The sequence below is a fragment of the Pseudophryne corroboree genome, chromosome 2 (genome assembly GCF_028390025.1).
Source record: "Pseudophryne corroboree isolate aPseCor3 chromosome 2, aPseCor3.hap2, whole genome shotgun sequence".
Taxonomy (NCBI): domain Eukaryota; kingdom Metazoa; phylum Chordata; class Amphibia; order Anura; family Myobatrachidae; genus Pseudophryne; species Pseudophryne corroboree.
In genome coordinates this window covers 739,850,841-739,870,652 of record NC_086445.1, presented here as the reverse complement: position 1 = coordinate 739,870,652, position 19,812 = coordinate 739,850,841, and the positions used below count along the sequence as shown (strand labels likewise).

The window sequence follows — 19,812 nt, the reverse complement described above, 5'->3', positions numbered from 1 at the left end:
AAAAAAAGAGGCGCAATGAGGTAGCTGTGTGAGTAAGATAAGCGACCCTAGTGGCCGACACAAACACCGGGCCCATCTAGGAGTGGCACTGCAGTGTCACGCAGGATGGCCCTTCCAAAAAACACTCCCCAAACAGCACATGACGCAAAGAAAAAAAGAGGCGCAATGAGGTAGCTGTGTGAGTAAGATAAGCGACCCTAGTGGCCGACACAAACACCTGGCCCATCTAGGAGTGGCACTGCAGTGTCACGCAGGATGGCCCTTCCAAAAAACACTCCCCAAACAGCACATGACGCAAAGAAAAATTAAAGAAAAAAGAGGTGCAAGATGGAATTGTCCTTGGGCCCTCCCACCCACCCTTATGTTGTATAAACAGGACATGCACACTTTAACCAACCCATCATTTCAGTGACAGGGTCTGCCACATGACTGTGACTGAAATGACGGGTTGGTTTGGACCCCCACCAAAAAAGAAGCAATTAATCTCTCCTTGCACAAACTGGCTCTACAGAGGCAAGATGTCCACCTCATCATCATCCTCCGATATATCACCGTGTACATCCCCCTCCTCACAGATTATCAATTCGTCCCCACTGGAATCCACCATCTCAGCTCCCTGTGTACTTTGTGGAGGCAATTGCTGCTGGTCAATGTCTCCACGGAGGAATTGATTATAATTCATTTTAATGAACATCATCTTCTCCACATTTTCTGGAAGTAACCTCGTACGCCGATTGCTGACAAGGTGAGCGGCGGCACTAAACACTCTTTCGGAGTACACACTTGTGGGAGGGCAACTTAGGTAGAATAAAGCCAGTTTGTGCAAGGGCCTCCAAATTGCCTCTTTTTCCTGCCAGTATAAGTACGGACTGTGTGACGTGCCTACTTGGATGCGGTCACTCATATAATCCTCCACCATTCTTTCAATGGGGAGAGAATCATATGCAGTGACAGTAGACGACATGTCCGTAATCGTTGACAGGTCCTTCAGTCCGGACCAGATGTCAGCATCAGCAGTCGCTCCAGACTGCCCTGCATCACCGCCAGCGGGTGGGCTCGGAATTCTGAGCCTTTTCCTCGCACCCCCAGTTGCGGGAGAATGTGAAGGAGGAGATGTTGACAGGTCGCGTTCCGCTTGACTTGACAATTTTCTCACCAGCAGGTCTTTGAACCCCAGCAGACTTGTGTCTGCCGGAAAGAGAGATCCAAGGTAGGTTTTAAATCTAGGATCGAGCACGGTGGCCAAAATGTAGTGCTCTGATTTCAACAGATTGACCACCCGTGAATCCTTGTTAAGCGAATTAAGGGCTCCATCCACAAGTCCCACATGCCTAGCGGAATCGCTCCGTGTTAGCTCCTCCTTCAATGTCTCCAGCTTCTTCTGCAAAAGCCTGATGAGGGGAATGACCTGACTCAGGCTGGCAGTGTCTGAACTGACTTCACGTGTGGCAAGTTCAAAGGGCAGCAGAACCTTGCACAACGTTGAAATCATTCTCCACTGCGCTTGAGACAGGTGCATTCCACCTCCTATATCGTGCTGAATTGTATAGGCTTGAATGGCCTTTTGCTGCTCCTCCAACCTCTGAAGCATATATAGGGTTGAATTCCACCTCGTTACCACTTCTTGCTTCAGATGATGGCAGGGCAGGTACAGGCGTTTTTGGTGTTGCTCCAGTCTTCTGTACGTGGTGCCTGTACGCCGAAAGTGTCCCGCAATACTTCTGGCCACCGACAGCATCTCTTGCACGCCCCTGTCGTTTTTAAAAAAATTCTGCACCACCAAATTCAAGGTATGTGCAAAACATGGGACGTGCTGGAATTTGCCCAGATTTAATGCGCACACAATATTGCTGGCGTTGTCCGATGCCACAAATCCACAGGAGAGTCCAATTGGGGTAAGCCATTCCGCGTTGATCTTCCTCAGTTGCCGTAAGAGGTTTTCAGCTGTGTGCGTATTCTGGAAACCGGTGATACAAAGCGTAGCCTGCCTAGGAAAGAGTTGGCGTTTGCGAGATGCTGCTACTGGTGCCGCCGCTGCTGTTCTTGCGGCGGGAGTCCTTACATCTACCCAGTGGGCTGTCACAGTCATATAGTCCTGACCCTGCCCTGCTCCACTTGTCCACATGTCCGTGGTTAAGTGGACATTGGGTACAGCTGCATTTTTTAGGACACTGGTGACTCTTTTTCTGAGGTCTGTGTACATTTTCGGTATCGCCTGCCTAGAGAAATGGAACCTAGATGGTATTTGGTACTGGGGACACAGTACCTCCAACAAGTCTCTAGTTGGCTCTGCAGTAATGATGGATACCGGAACCACGTTTCTCACCACCCAGGATGCCAAGGCCTCAGTTATCCGCTTTGCAGCAGGATGACTGCTGTGATATTTCATCTTCCTCGCAAAGGACTGTTGGACAGTCAATTGCTTGGTGGAAGTAGTAAAAGTGGGCTTACGAGTACGACTTCCCCTCTGGGATGACCATCGACTCCCAGCAGCAACAACAGCAGCGCCAGCAGCAGTAGGCGTTACACGCAAGGATGCATCGGAGGAATCCCAGGCAGGAGAGGACTCGTCAGAATTGCCAGTGACATGGCCTGCAGGACTATTGGCATTCCTGGGGAAGGAGGAAATTGACACTGAGGGAGTTGGTGGGGTGGTTTGCGTGAGCTTGGTTACAAGAGGAAGGGATTTACTGGTCAGTGGACTGCTTCCGCTGTCGCCCAAAGTTTTTGAACTTGTCACTGACTTATTATGAATGCGCTGCAGGTGACGTATAAGGGAGGATGTTCCGAGGTGGTTAACGTCCTTACCCCTACTTATTACAGCTTGACAAAGGCAACACACGGCTTGACAAATGTTGTCCGCATTTCTGTTGAAATACTTCCACACCGAAGAGCTGATTTTTTTGGTATTTTCACCAGGCATGTCAACGGCCATATTCCTCCCACGGACAACAGGTGTCTCCCCGGGTGCCTGACTTAAACAAACCACCTCACCATCAGAATCCTCCTTGTCAATTTCCTCCCCAGCGCCAGCAACACCCATATCCTCCTCATCCTGGTGTACTTCAACACTGACATCTTCAATCTGACTATCAGGAACTGGACTGCGGGTGCTCCTTCCAGCACTTGCAGGGGGCGTGCAAATGGTGGAAGGCGCATGCTCTTCACGTCCAGTGTTGGGAAGGTCAGGCATCGCAACCGACACAATTGGACTCTCCCTGTGGATTTGGGATTTCGAAGAACGCACAGTTCTTTGCGGTGCTTTTGCCAGCTTGAGTCTTTTCATTTTTCTAGCGAGAGGCTGAGTGCTTCCATCCTCATGTGAAGCTGAACCACTAGCCATGAACATAGGCCAGGGCCTCAGCCGTTCCTTGCCACTCCGTGTGGTAAATGGCATATTGGCAAGTTTACGCTTCTCCTCCAACAATTTTATTTTAGATTTTGGAGTCCTTTTTTTACGGATATTTGGTGTTTTGGATTTTACATGCTCTGTACTATGACATTGGGCATCGGCCTTGGCAGACGACGTTGCTGGCATTTCATCGTCTCGGCCATGACTAGTGGCAGCAGCTTCAGCACGAGGTGGAAGTGGATCTTGATCTTTCCCTAATTTTGGAACCTCAACATTTTTGTTCTCCATATTTTAATAGGCACAACTAAAAGGCACCTCAGGTAAACAATGGAGATGGATGGATACTAGTATACTTATGGATGGACGAGCGACTGCCGACACAGAGGTAGCTACAGCCATGGACTACCGTACTGTGTCTGCTGCTAATATAGACTGGATGATAATGAGATGAAATCAATATATATATATATAATATCACTAGTACTGCAGCCGGACAGGTATATATATTTATTATGTAATGACTGATGACGGACCTGCTGGACACTGTCAGCTCAGCAGCACCGCAGACTGCTACAGTAAGCTACTATAGTAGTATGTATAAAGAAGAAAGAAAAAAAAAACCCACGGGTAGGTGGTATACAATTATGGATGGACGAGCGACTGCCGACACAGAGGTAGCTACAGCCGTGGACTACCGTACTGTGTCTGCTGCTAATATAGACTGGATGATAATGAGATGAAATCAATATATATATATATATATATATATAATATCACACTAGTACTGCAGCCGGACAGGTAGATATATTTATTATGTAATGACTGATGACGGACCTGCTGGACACTGTCAGCTCAGCAGCACCGCAGACTGCTACAGTAAGCTACTATAGTAGTATGTATAAAGAAGAAAGAAAAAGAAAAAACCACGGGTAGGTGGTATACAATTATGGATGGACGAGCGACTGCCGACACAGAGGTAGCTACAGCCGTGGACTACCGTACTGTGTCTGCTGCTAATATAGACTGGATGATAATGAGATGAAATCAATATATATATATATATATATATATATAATATCACTAGTACTGCAGCCGGACAGGTATATATATTTATTATGTAATGACTGATGACGGACCTGCTGGACACTGTCAGCTCAGCAGCACCGCAGACTGCTACAGTAAGCTACTATAGTAGTATGTATAAAGAAGAAGAAAGAAAAAAAAAAAAAAACGGGTAGGTGGTATACAATATTATATATATATTATATACAATTATATATATATATTATATATATTAAACTGGTGGTGATTATTAAACTGGTGGTCAGGTCACTGGTCACACTATCAGCAACTTGCAAGTAGTACTCCTAAGCAGACAATCACAATATATATTATACTGGTGGTCAGTGTGGTCACAATGGCAGTGTGGCACTCTGGCAGCAAAAGTGTGCACTGTACGTTATATGTACTCCTGAGTCCTGCTCTCAGACTCTAACTGCTCCCCACTGTCAGTGTCTCCCCCACAAGTCAGATATACATTATCCAGTCACACTATCTATCACTTCAGCAAGTAGTAGTACTCCTCCTAAAGTACTCCTCCTAATGCTCCCCAAAATTACTACTGTGTCTCTCTCTACTCTAGTCTCACTCTCTTCTCTATAAATGGAGAGGACGCCAGCCACGTCCTCTCCCTATGAATCTCAATGCACGTGTGAAAATGGCGGCGACGCGCGGCTCCTTATATAGAATCCGAGTCTCGCAATAGAATCCGAGCCTCGCGAGAATCCGACAGCGGGATGATGACGTTCGGGCGCGCTCGGGTTAACCGAGCAAGGCGGGAAGATCCGAGTCGCTCGTAGAGATGAGCGCCTGAAATTTTTCGGGTTTTGTGTTTTGGTTTTGGGTTCGGTTCCGCGGCCGTGTTTTGGGTTCGAACGCGTTTTGGCAAAACCTCACCGAATTATTTTTGTCGGATTCGGGTGTGTTTTGGATTCGGGTGTTTTTTTCCATAAACACTAAAAAACAGCTTAAATCATAGAATTTGGGGGTCATTTTGATCCCAAAGTATTATTAACCTCAAAAACCATAATTTACACTCATTTTCAGTCTATTCTGAATACCTCACAATATTATTTTTAGTCCTAAAATTTGCACCGAGGTCGCTGTGTGAGTAAGATAAGCGACCCTAGTGGCCGACACAAACACCGGGCCCATCTAGGAGTGGCACTGCAGTGTCACGCAGGATGTCCCTTCCAAAAAACCCTCCCCAAACAGCACATGACGCAAAGAAAAAAAGAGGCGCAATGAGGTAGCTGTGTGAGTAAGATTAGCGACCCTAGTGGCCGACACAAACACCGGGCCCATCTAGGAGTGGCACTGCAGTGTCACGCAGGATGGCCCTTCCAAAAAACCCTCCCCAAACAGCACATGACGCAAAGAAAAAAAGAGGCGCAATGAGGTAGCTGACTGTGTGAGTAAGATTAGCGACCCTAGTGGCCGACACAAACACCGGGCACATCTAGGAGTGGCACTGCAGTGTCACGCAGGATGTCCCTTCCAAAAAACCCTCCCCAAACAGCACATGACGCAAAGAAAAAAAGAGGCGCAATGAGGTAGCTGTGTGAGTAAGATTAGCGACCCTAGTGGCCGACACAAACACCGGGCCCATCTAGGAGTGGCACTGCAGTGTCACGCAGGATGTCCCTTCCAAAAAACCCTCCCCAATCAGCACATGATGCAAAGAAAAAGAAAAGAAAAAAGAGGTGCAAGATGGAATTATCCTTGGGCCCTCCCACCCACCCTTATGTTGTATAAACAAAACAGGACATGCACACTTTAACCAACCCATCATTTCAGTGACAGGGTCTGCCACACGACTGTGACTGATATGACGGGTTGGTTTGGACCCCCCCCAAAAAAGAAGCAATTAATCTCTCCTTGCACAAACTGGCTCTACAGAGGCAAGATGTCCACCTCATCTTCACCCTCCGATATATCACCGTGTACATCCCCCTCCTCACAGATTATCAATTCGTCCCCACTGGAATCCACCATCTCAGCTCCCTGTGTACTTTGTGGAGGCAATTGCTGCTGGTCAATGTCTCCGCGGAGGAATTGATTATAATTCATTTTAATGAACATCATCTTCTCCACATTTTCTGGATGTAACCTCGTACGCCGATTGCTGACAAGGTGAGCGGCGGCACTAAACACTCTTTCGGAGTACACACTTGTGGGAGGGCAACTTAGGTAGAATAAAGCCAGTTTGTGCAAGGGCCTCCAAATTGCCTCTTTTTCCTGCCAGTATAAGTACGGACTGTGTGACGTGCCTACTTGGATGCGGTCACTCATATAATCCTCCACCATTCTATCAATGTTGAGAGAATCATATGCAGTGACAGTAGACGACATGTCCGTAATCGTTGTCAGGTCCTTCAGTCCGGACCAGATGTCAGCATCAGCAGTCGCTCCAGACTGCCCTGCATCACCGCCAGCGGGTGGGCTCGGAATTCTGAGCCTTTTCCTCGCACCCCCAGTTGCGGGAGAATGTGAAGGAGGAGATGTTGACAGGTCGCGTTCCGCTTGACTTGACAATTTTGTCACCAGCAGGTCTTTCAACCCCAGCAGACCTGTGTCTGCCGGAAAGAGAGATCCAAGGTAGGCTTTAAATCTAGGATCGAGCACGGTGGCCAAAATGTAGTGCTCTGATTTCAACAGATTGACCACCCGTGAATCCTTGTTAAGCGAATTAAGGGCTGCATCCACAAGTCCCACATGCCTAGCGGAATCGCTCCGTGTTAGCTCCTTCTTCAATGCCTCCAGCTTCTTCTGCAAAAGCCTGATGAGGGGAATGACCTGACTCAGGCTGGCAGTGTCTGAACTGACTTCACGTGTGGCAAGTTCAAAGGGCATCAGAACCTTGCACAACGTTGAAATCATTCTCCACTGCACTTGAGACAGGTGCATTCCATCTCCTATATCGTGCTCAATTGTATAGGCTTGAATGGCCTTTTGCTGCTCCTCCAACCTCTGAAGCATATAGAGGGTTGAATTCCACCTCGTTACCACTTCTTGCTTCAGATGATGGCAGGGGAGGTTCAGTAGTTTTTGGTGGTGCTCCAGTCTTCTGTACGTGGTGCCTGTACGCCGAAAGTGTCCCGCAATTTTTCTGGCCACCGACAGCATCTCTTGCACGCCCCTGTCGTTTTTTAAAAAATTCTGCACCACCAAATTCAAGGTATGTGCAAAACATGGGACGTGCTGGAATTTGCCCATATTTAATGCACACACAATATTGCTGGCGTTGTCCGATGCCACAAATCCACAGGAGAGTCCAATTGGGGTAAGCCATTCCGCGATGATCTTCCTCAGTTGCCGTAAGAGGTTTTCAGCTGTGTGCGTATTCTGGAAAGCGGTGATACAAAGCGTAGCCTGCCTAGGAAAGAGTTGGCGTTTGCGAGATGCTGCTACTGGTGCCGCCACTGCTGTTCTTGCGGCGGGAGTCCATACATCTACCCAGTGGGCTGTCACAGTCATATAGTCCTGACCCTGCCCTGCTCCACTTGTCCACATGTCCGTGGTTAAGTGGACATTGGGTACAGCTGCATTTTTTAGGACACTGGTGACTCTTTTTCTGAGGTCTGTGTACATTTTCGGTATCGCCTGCCTAGAGAAATGGAACCTAGATGGTATTTGGTACCGGGGACACAGTACCTCCAACAAGTCTCTAGTTGGCTCTGCAGTAATGATGGATACCGGAACCACGTTTCTCACCACCCAGGATGCCAAGGCCTCAGTTATCCGCTTTGCAGTAGGATGACTGCTGCGATATTTCATCTTCCTCGCAAAGGACTGTTGAACAGTCAATTGCTTACTGGAAGTAGTACAAGTGGGCTTACGACTTCCCCTCTGGGATGACCATCGACTCCCAGCGGCAACAACAGCAGCGCCAGCAGCAGTAGGCGTTACACGCAAGGATGCATCGGAGGAATCCCAGGCAGGAGAGGACTCGTCAGACTTGCCAGTGACATGGCCTGCAGGACTATTGGCATTCCTGGGGAAGGAGGAAATTGACACTGAGGGAGTTGGTGGGGTGGTTTGCGTGAGCTTGGTTACAAGAGGAAGGGATTTACTGGTCAGTGGACTGCTTCCGCTGTCACCCAAAGTTTTTGAACTTGTCACTGACTTATTATGAATGCGCTGCAGGTGACGTATAAGGGAGGATGTTCCGAGGTGGTTAACGTCCTTACCCCTACTTATTACAGCTTGACAAAGGGAACACACGGCTTGACACCTGTTGTCCGCATTTCTGGTGAAATACCTCCACACCGAAGAGCTGATTTTTTTGGTATTTTCACCTGGCATGTCAACGGCCATATTCCTCCCACGGACAACAGGTGTCTCCCCGGGTGCCTGACTTAAACAAACCACCTCACCATCAGAATCCTTCTGGTCAATTTCCTCCCCAGCGCCAGCAACACCCATATCCTCCTCATCCTGGTGTACTTCAACACTGACATCTTCAATCTGACTATCAGGAACTGGACTGCGGGTGCTCCTTCCAGCACTTGCAGGGGGCATGCAAATAGTGGAAGGCGCATGCTCTTCACGTCCAGTGTTGGGAAGGTCAGGCATCGCAACCGACACAATTGGACTCTCCTTGTGGATTTGGGATTTCAAAGAACGCACAGTTCTTTGCGGTGCTTTTGCCAGCTTGAGTCTTTTCAGTTTTCTAGCGAGAGGCTGAGTGCTTCCATCCTCATGTGAAGCTGAACCACTAGCCATGAACATAGGCCAGGGCCTCAGCCGTTCCTTGCCACTCCGTGTGGTAAATGGCATATTGGCAAGTTTACGCTTCTCCTCCGACAATTTTATTTTAGGTTTTGGAGTCCTTTTTTTTCTGATATTTGGTGTTTTGGATTTGACATGCTCTGTACTATGACATTGGGCATCGGCCTTGGCAGACGACGTTGCTGGCATTTCATCGTCTCGGCCATGACTAGTGGCAGCAGCTTCAGCACGAGGTGGAAGTGGATCTTGATCTTTCCCTAATTTTGGAACCTCAACTTTTTTGTTCTCCATATTTTATAGGCAGAACTAAAAGGCACCTCAGGTAAACAATGGAGATGGATGGATTGGATACTAGTATACAATTATGGACGGACTGCCACGGTTAGGTGGTATAAAAAAACCACGGTTAGGTGGTATATATTGTAATACAATTATGGATGGACGGACTGCCTGCCGAGTGCCGACACAGAGGTAGCCACAGCCGTGAACTACCGCACTGTACACTGGTTGATAAAGAGATAGTAGTATACTCGTAACAACTAGTATGACACTATGACGGTATAAAGAATGAAAAAAAAACCACGGTTAGGTGGTATATATTATAATACAATTATGGATGGACGGACTGCCTGCCGAGTGCCGACACAGAGGTAGCCACAGCCGTGAACTACCGCACTGTACACTGGTTGATAAAGAGATAGTAGTATACTCGTAACAACTAGTATGACTGACTATGACGGTATAAAGAATGAAAAAAAAACCACGGTTAGGTGGTATATATTATAATACAATTATGGATGGACGGACTGCCTGCCGACTGCCGACACAGAGGTAGCCACAGCCGTGAACTACCGCACTGTACACTGGTTGATAAAGAGATAGTAATATACTCGTAACAACTAGTATGACACTATGACGGTATAAAGAATGAAAAAAAAACCACGGTTAGGTGGTATATATTATAATACAATTATGGATGGACGGACTGCCTGCCGACTGCCGACACAGAGGTAGCCACAGCCGTGAACTACCGCACTGTACACTGGTTGATAAAGAGATAGTAGTATACTCGTAACAACTAGTATGACACTATGACGGTATAAAGAATGAAAAAAAAACCACGGTTAGGTGGTATATATTATAATAATACAATTATGGATGGACGGACTGCCTGCCGACTGCCGACACAGAGGTAGCCACAGCCGTGAACTACCGCACTGTACACTGGTTGATAAAGAGATAGTAGTATACTCGTAACAACTAGTATGACTATGACGACGGTATAAAGAAAGAAAAAAAAATACCACGGTTAGGTGGTATATAATTATACAATTATGGATGGACGGACTGCCTGCCGAGTGCCGACTGCCGACACAGAGGTAGCCACAGCCGTGAACTACCGCACTGTACTGTGTCTGCTGCTAATATAGACTGGTTGATAAAGAGATAGTATACAACAATATACTACTATACTGGTGGTCAGGCACTGGTCACCACTAGTCACACTGGCAGTGGCACTCCTGCAGCAAAAGTGTGCACTGTTTAATTTTAAATTAATATAATATTATGTACTCCTGGCTCCTGCTATAACAACCTGCAGTGCTCCCCAGTCTCCCCCACAATTATTATAAGCTTTTATACATTGATGTGCAGCACACTGGGCTGAGCTGAGTGCACACAGACTGAGTCACACTGTGTGACTGCTGTGTATCGTTTTTTTCAGGCAGAGAACGGATATAGCAGAGAACGGATATATTAAATAAAAGTTAACTTAACAACAACTGCACTGGTCACTGTGGTAAACTCTGTCTGCACAATCTCTCTCTCTCTCTCTCTCTTCTAATCTATTCTAATGGAGAGGACGCCAGCCACGTCCTCTCCCTATCAATCTCAATGCACGTGTGAAAATGGCGGCGACGCGCGGCTCCTTATATAGAATCCGAGTCTCGCGAGAATCCGACAGCGTCATGATGACGTTCGGGCGCGCTCGGGTTAACCGAGCAAGGCGGGAAGATCCGAGTCGCTCGGACCCGTGAAAAAAAAAGTGAAGTTCGTGCGGGTTCGGATTCAAAGAAACCGAACCCGCTCATCTCTAGTCGCTCGGCCCCGTGTAAAAAAAAATGAAGTTCGGGCGGGTTCGGATTCCGAGGAACCGAACCCGCTCATCTCTATGCAGCACAATACACTAACTACACTGGACAGCACAACACAGCACAAGACTCGCCACCCCACTTTCCCGCCCCCACACAGACACTGAACACTTAGGGTACGTCCTCTCAATACACTCTTCGAGACTGGAATGAAAATGGCCGCAATGTGTGGCTCCTTATATGGAATCCAAATCCCGCGAGAATCCGACAGCGGGATTATGACGTTTTGCCGCGTTCGGGTTTCCGTGTTAGGCGGGAAAACCCAAGCCTGACTCGGACCCGAACTCAGAAGGTAAAGTCCGGTAGAATTCGGTTCTCTGAGAACCGAACCCGCTCATCTCTAATATATATATATATATATATATATATATATATATATATATATATATATATATATATATATATAGAGATAGAGGTGTATGTATTATATATATATATATATATATATATATATATCCAAACAAACAGTCCCGGCACTCCCTGCTCATGATGATAGTGGGCTGCGGTGCCCTCCTGGGGAAGATGAATAACTCTCCCAATATAGACAGAAGGTAACAACAAGGGCCCTCATTCCGAGTTGATCGGTCGCAAGGCGAATTTAGCAGAGTTACACACGCTAAGCCGCCGCCTACTGGGAGTGTATCTTAGCTTCTTAAAATTGCGACCGATGTATTCGCAATATTGCGATTACTAACTACTTAGCAGTTTCAGAGTAGCTCCAGACTTACTCTGCCTGTGCGATCAGTTCAGTGCTTGTCGTTCCTGGTTGACGTCACAAACACACCCAGCGTTCGCCCAGGCACTCCCACCGTTTCCCCGGCCACTCCTGCGTTTTTTCCGGAAACGGTAGCGTTTTCAGCCACACGCCCCTGAAACGCCGTGTTTCCGCCCAGTAACACCCATTTCCTGTCAATCACATTACGATCGCCGGAGCGAAGAAAAAGCCGTGAGTAAAAATACTATCTTCATAGTAAAGTTACTTGGCGCAGTCGCAGTGCGAACATTGCGCATGCGTACTAAGCGGATTTTCACTGCGTTGCGATGAAAAATACCGAGCGAACAACTCGGAATGAGGGCCAATAGGCGGCACTCAGCAGACTTGTATTTGAAGAAAGATGGTTTGTTTATTCCGACATGTTTCGGGGATAACCCCGTCCTCAGGGCCTAACTAGTTAGGCCCTGAGGACGGGGTTATCCCCGAAACATGTCGGAATAAACTAACCATCTTTCTTCAAATACAAGTCTGCTGAGTGCCGCCTATTGTTGTTACCTTCTGTCTATATATATATATATATATATATATATATATATATATATATATATATATATGTGTAAATAACCTGCCACAGGGGGAAGAGGCACAGCTAGGGGTGTGGTGATGACATGGGGGGGAGGCTGGGGCTCTCCTATCTTAAGTACCCCGGGCACCCTGAAGGCTTAATCCGGCCCTGGCAATCCCCATTATTTACATGGAGGCTTCAGTATAGTCCAATTTACCAAGTGCAAAAAGCAAATTTAGGAGCTTTATCCCCACATAGCTATCACCTAAATAGTATTCCATTAGTATTATACAGTTAATACTATTAAGTAGAGAATATTATCCCATTATTTTCTATATATGATCAGTAAAACATTTATAAAAACAAATAGCAAAACACAGAAAGAGAATTTGATGGCAGATAAGAACCATATGTCCGTCCAGTCTGCCCGTTAGGGTATTAGGGATTGGGTTAGGGGTTATGGTATGAGGGATAGGGTATTAGGGTTAGTGATTGGTTTAGGGGTTATGGTATTAGGGTTAGGGGTTATGGTATTAGGGTCAGGGATTGGGTTACGCGTTATGTAATGAGGGATAGGGTATTAGGGTTAGGGGTTATGGTATGAGGGATAGGGTATTAGGGTTAGGGGTTATGATATTAGGGATAGGGTATTAGGGCTGTTTTAAGGGTTTGGGTTAGGGGGTGAGGGAGTTAGTTAATTCTTGGAATGGGGTCAGTAGTTACTTTTATGGCTTTATCAATGTCACACATGATAAGAAAAGACACCCATTCTGCCCTTCTGAGAGCACAGAGGGTGCCCTGAGAGACTGGAGCAGCATCGCCAGGGCCCGACCCAAACTTTATTATGGTGCTTGCCAATGCTTGATTCACTTTACAGCATTCAGACATGTGACACTGAGACATAATAAACATGCCCCAATCTGCAAAGCTCCACCCATTTTGGGTAAAATATTGCCCCTTTTAGGGTATGTAAATTGGGGCAGGTGGAAGATATGCTATTCTGTCCCTGCCTACCCCTATACACAGTCACATTATGGAATACAAATATTTGCCTGTATAGCTGCTGCTGCTGCTGCTGCTGCTGCTGTCTGTGCTATGACATCACAATGGTCCAATTACACAATGAATGGAATGCCAGAGCAGAACACTAGGCTTTATCCTGTTACCTGGTTCCCTAGAGTACAGGACGTTGGCTTTGGAGCAGAGACTGTTGAAGCTTTGTGCTTATTTAGTTATTTATATTCTAAGTTATTTAAAATTATATTTTAATTTTTACATTTTATTATATTAGTTAGTATATAGTAAGAGTATATCAGAGAGAAGAACGAGGAGTGAGGGAGCAGCCATGGGCTGCATCCCATGCAACACGTGTTGGCCATTCTTTTGGCGTAAGGTAAGTGCACTTTTTTTTTTTTTTTTTGTACTTTGCTGTTAGCACAATTAGTGTTTTTCCTGGATTTCATAAGGGACGGGGCTCACCTGAAAGTGGGTGTGTCAGAGCATACAAAGCGGTTTTGTCCCAATTTAGTAGGCCTAAATGTCAGGATAAATGGGCCCATTAGACTTTATTATACGTAAATGACAGATCACGTCTTGTGAGGGCGGCCTCAGGGGATAATTCTGGGTGGGGACTTGTGCTGCACTACTGAGGTCATTCTAAATGGTTTCAGCTACAACAAACCTGTGGGCATTTCCCAGTGCCCACTATATTACACAAGTATTTGGTAGGGGGCGGTTTGTGCACTTGCTGATATATTTGTCTGTGCACTGGTTAGTTTGGTAATTGGCACTGAAAAGGTATATTAAGAATTTTGTTTTAATTTAAACAAGATCTATAAATATTGTGACAATGTAGTACACATTAATGAATGTAGATATTTGCACCATGACATATACAATATGTAAAATAATATATATACAGTATATATATATATATATATATATATATATATATATACACACATACATACATACATACATACATACATACATACATACATACACACACACATTATATACATATACACACATACTTCTGCTGGGGTGAGATGCATGTACTTTAGGTACTTAGTAATTATTGCATGCAGACACTGTTGATAAACAATTATTGATAAAGAAGAAACATTTCAATATCCCCTAAATGTCATTGCATATGTCATTGTGCAAATATCTACATTCATTAATGTGCACTACATGGTCACTGTGTTTATAGAGATCTCATTTAAAATAAAAAAAACTAAAATCTTAATTTACCCATTCAGTGTTAATTACCAAACTAACCAGTGCACGAATAAATATATTAACAAGAGCACAAACCGCCCCCAACCAAAACCAGCCTCAGGGAAAGGTGAAGGGGGAAGTCTGACTAGAAGGGATGTTTGCTTATAACTGAGCTGGATTATTATTTAGTATTTCTATTTTATCTTATTTAAATAAGGCGCAGCCGAGGGATGCTCCCCTGTTATCGCAGGAAAATCAAGAGCCCACACTCCCCTCGGAGAGCCAGGAACACCAGTTACCCGTGGAGAGGCAAGTGCCCTCATTGACCCAGGCACCGCCAGCCCCCCATGCGCCCCGGGCAAGTGAGACACCACCGCCACCCAGGGCAAGGCAGATACCACCGCCACCCAGGGCAAGGCAGATACCACCGCCACCCAGGGCAAGGCAAACACCACCACCTCCTCGGACAAGACAGCCACCTCCACCATCATGGGGAAATCATGCACCCATGCAACCCCGAGTGAGGAAGGCACCACCTCCCCCTCGGGAGAGAAAGGCACCACCACCACCTCGTGAGAGAAAGGTGCCCACTCCATAGAGGCATCCAACCCCACCATAACCACCAGAGGCATGCTCCCCCACTACAACATCAGGGAGGAATGCGCCCCCACAACCACCATCAGGGAGGCATGTGCCACAATACCACCATCAGGGAGGCTTGCACCCCCACTACCACCATCAGGGAGGTATGCACCCCCACCAGAGGCATAAGGCATGTGTGCCCCAAAAACATCAGGGACGCATGTGCCCCCACCACCATCAGAGAGGCAAGCACCACCATCAGAAAAGTTGCTTGCCGACACAATATATTATTTATAAATAAATAAAAATTTCATTAAAATGTTTGTTGCCTAAAAACTACACTCAGTTCCCCCCCCCCCCCCCCATCCAATTGAAGTGTCTGTATGATGAATGAATAGTTGGGAACTACTGTATCATTAGAAGCCTCGTTAGATGGGTCAGATAAGCAGATATTTATTATTTCCCAGCAGGGGCACACACATAACTTATATTTTGGATATTAAGATGCATTTGTGGGGTTATAGGTAACCAGCTTTATAATAGATTGCCAGTTCTATGATCTTAGAACTAAATGATATAGCCCCCGTGGTGTGCTTTCATATAATTATGCCTTTGTGTTGGATTTTATGTCAGACTTTACCAAATCTCAGTAAGGTTCTACAAGTTGCGCTGCCACCTGAATAAACTGGATTACGTTTCATGCACACACTGAAGGTTAAAGACATTAAACTGATCCACAAGACTTTGCTGCCCTGATCAAAAAACGTTTCCTATTTTCTTGGTGGGGGAGGAAGGGGGGGGGGTAAATAAACAGTCTAAAAACTGCTTTAGTGGCTCACTTTACATTAAAAGGTGTAAGCTGTCCTGTTACTGTGATCCAATTCATCCCCAGCAATGCGTATACGGGGTACAAACTGTTTATTTAGCACAGTCTTTTCACTGCACATCTTAACCTGTCCGCTAGGGAACATATGCTGTAGGTGCAAAGTCTGTACTTTCCTGACCCATTGTACAGAGGGAAAAAGTGGCAGGTGCACTATCTCACACTAGCTCAACCTGTAATAACCAGAGGCGTTTAGCATATTCTGGCCAGGGCTATGAGCTTACCCACCGCATCATGGTAGCGTCTCATTGGGTAAGTCCCTAACACTAACTATAGGGGTTCAGGTCTGGGGGGCGGGACACCCCAGAGCCACCCAGCCAGACAACCCCAGGGCATCGCAAGAGTGATACAAATAAAGGGTTAAAGAGGTAGGAGCAGCTGCTGCTGCATGTGTGAGTAATGTGAGGAGTAAAAGAAAATGATGTGAAAGTATTACATATATATATAAAACAAACTATAAGTGCCATAGTGTAATTAAATAGTGTTAGGTTGCGATGCCCCAGGGACATCCAGCCACGGCAGGTACAGGGAGCCCCACACCCCAGAGAATCCCCCCAAAAATTGACTGTCATAGTAAACAAAATGTAGGAATCTTACCTCAGTGTGCTCATTTCACATATGCAGGCCAGAGTGCTAGACTATTTAAAATCAGTGAGGATAGGTGGGGCAGGGTGCTAAATTAGGATGAAGGTGTCTCCTACCTTCAGAAATATATATGAATACATAGAATCAGTTGGAAAGGGAAGGGGGCCCTAATTTGCACACCTTAATTAGGTAATGAGGTGCTACTCTGCTTGAGACTTAATACAGTGTACAGAGGGAAAAAGTGGCAGGTGCACTATCTCACACTAGCTCAATCTGTAATAACCAGAGGCGTTTAGCATATTCCTGGCTAGGGCTATGAGTTTACCCACCATTGGGTAAGTCCCTTACTCTAACTATAGGGGTTCAGGTCCGGGGGGCGGGACACCCCAGTGCCGCCCAGCCAGACAACCCCAGGGCATCACAAGAGTGATACAAATAAAGGGTTAAATAGGTACGAGCAGCTGCTGCTGCATGTGCGAGTAATGTGAGGATTAAAAGAAAATGATGTGAAAGTGTTACATATATATAAAACAAACTATAAGTGCCATAGTGTAATTAAATAGTGTTAGGTTGCGATGCCCCAGGGACGTCCAGCCACGGCAGGTGCAGGGAGCCCTGCACCCCAGAGAATCCCCCCAATATTGACCATTACCTAATTAAGGTGTGCAAATTAGGGCCCCCTTCCCTTTGCAACTGATTCTATGTATTTATACATATTTTTGAAGGTAGGAGACACCTTCATCCTAATTTAGCACCCTGCCCCACCTACCCCTCACTCATTTTAAATAGTTCAGCACTCTGGCCTGCATATGTGGAATGAGCACACTGAGGTAAGACTCTTACATTTTGTTTACTATGGCAGTCAATATTGGGGGGATTCTCTGGGGTGCGGGGCTCCCTGTACCTGCCATGGCTGGACGTCCCTGGGGCATCGCCACCTAACACTATTTAATTACACTATGGCACTTATAGTTTGATTTATATATATGTACTACTTTCACATCATTTTCTTTTACTCCTCACATATGCAGCAGCAGCTGCTCCTACCTCTTTAACCCTTTATTTGTATCACTCTTGTGATGCCCTGGGGTTGTCTGGCTGGGTGGCTCTGGGGTGTCCCGCCCCCCAGACCTGAACCCCTATAGTTAGTGTTAGGGACTTACCCAATGAGAGGCTACCTTGATGCGGTGGGTAAGCTCATAGCCCTGGCCAGGAATATGCTAAACGCCTCTGGTTATTACAGGTTGAGCTAGTGTGAGATAGTGCACCTGCCACTTTTTCCCTCTGTATACTGTATTAAGTCTCAAGCAGAGTAGCACCTCATTACCTAATTAAGGTGTGCAAGTTAGGGCCCCCTTCCCTTTGCAACTGATTCTATGTATTCATACATATTTCTGAAGGTAGGAGACACCTTCATCCTAATTTAGCACCCTGCCCCACCTACCCTCACTGATTTTAAATAGTCTAGCACTCTGGCCTGCATATGTGGAATGAGCACACTGAGGTACTGTAAGACTCTTACATTTTGTTTACTATGGCAGTCAATATTGGGGGGATTCTCTTGGGTGCAGGGCTCCCTGTACCTGCCATGGCTGGACGTCCCTGGGACATCGCAACCTAACACTATTTAATTACACTATGGCACTTATAGTTTGTTTTATATATATGTAACACTTTTACATCATTTTCTTTTACTCCTCACATTACTCACGCATGCAGCAGCAGCTGCCCCTACCTCTTTAACCCTTTATTTGTATCACTCTTGCGATGCCCTGGGGTTGTCTGGCTGGGGGGCTCTGGGGTGTCCCACCCCCCGGACCTGAACCCCTATGGTTAGTGTTAGGGATTTACCCAATGAGAGGCTACCTTGATGCGGTGGGTAAGCTCATAGCCCTGGCCAGGAATATGCTAAATACCTCTGGTTATTACAGGTTGAGCTAGTGTGAGATAGTGCACCTGCCACTTTTTCCCTCTGTACACTGTATTTAAGACTCAAGCAGAGTAGCGCCTTATTACCTAATTAAGGTGTGCAAATTAGGGCCCCCTTCCCTTTGCAACTTTCCTGACCCGTTACTGGCTCCATAGGGAGAGCGGAGCCATGCCTGAAATGGTGCTAGAGCAGTGGTGGGCAAGTACCCCCAACAACAGGTCCATAAACACGTGTGTGCAAGGTGTGCCTGGCACACAGTGCAGTCGCCCTGAGGGCGCAACTGGCCGCATTGTAATTAGTTAAACTGACTCATTACAAGCTGCCTTTGTGTGCGAGGTGAGGAGCAGCAGCACCGGGAGCAGGGGAGAAGGAGGAGGAGGGAGGGGGACTTCGGAGCCGCAGCAGCGCACTGTAATTGGTGGTGGCACAGCTGCAGCTGTCCCTCTCTTTCCACATAGGCTGTCCGCCACTGCTGTGAATGCTGGGATGCGCTTCCCTCATCCCGGCATTCACAGCGGCGGCGGCCAGCCAATGTGAAAGGAGAGGGACAGCTGCAGTGGCACCGCCACCAATTACAGAGTGCTGATGCAGATACCGAGTCCCCCTCCCTCCTCCTCCTCCTCCCCTGCCTGGGATCTGCCAGCAGCTGAGCAGCTGCACTGAGGAGCCTGACTGCCTGAGTCAGCGGGGAGAGAGTAAGTATCATCTATTCTTTCTATCTCTCTGTCTGTCTGTCTGTTTGTCTATCTATCTGTCGTAATGTGTAAAAAGGGGACTCTGCCTGCCGCAAGATGTAAAAAAGGGGATGCTGCCTGCCGCAATGTGTAAAAAGGGGACGCTGCCTGCCGCAACGTGTAAAAAAGGGGACGCTGTCTTCCATTATGTATAAAAAGGGGACGCTGTCTGCTGTAATGTGTAAAAAGGGGACGCTGTCCGTCTTAATGTGTAAAAAGGGGATGATGTCTGCCCTAATGTGCAAAAAGGAGATGCTGTCTGCCCTAATGTGTAAAAAGGGGACTCTGCCTGCCGTAATGTGTAAA

At 46.6% G+C, this 19,812-nt stretch overlaps 1 long non-coding RNA gene across 1 annotated transcript; it reads left to right on the top strand.

Annotated features, from left to right (window-relative positions):
• Positions 1-13,743: 13,743 nt before the first annotated feature.
• LOC135051154 (uncharacterized) lies at positions 13,744-15,697 on the top strand. Its single transcript, XR_010242075.1, has 2 exons — positions 13,744-13,965; positions 15,010-15,697. It is a non-coding gene; the product is annotated as an uncharacterized LOC135051154 (long non-coding RNA).
• The last annotated feature ends 4,115 nt before the right edge of the window (positions 15,698-19,812 follow it).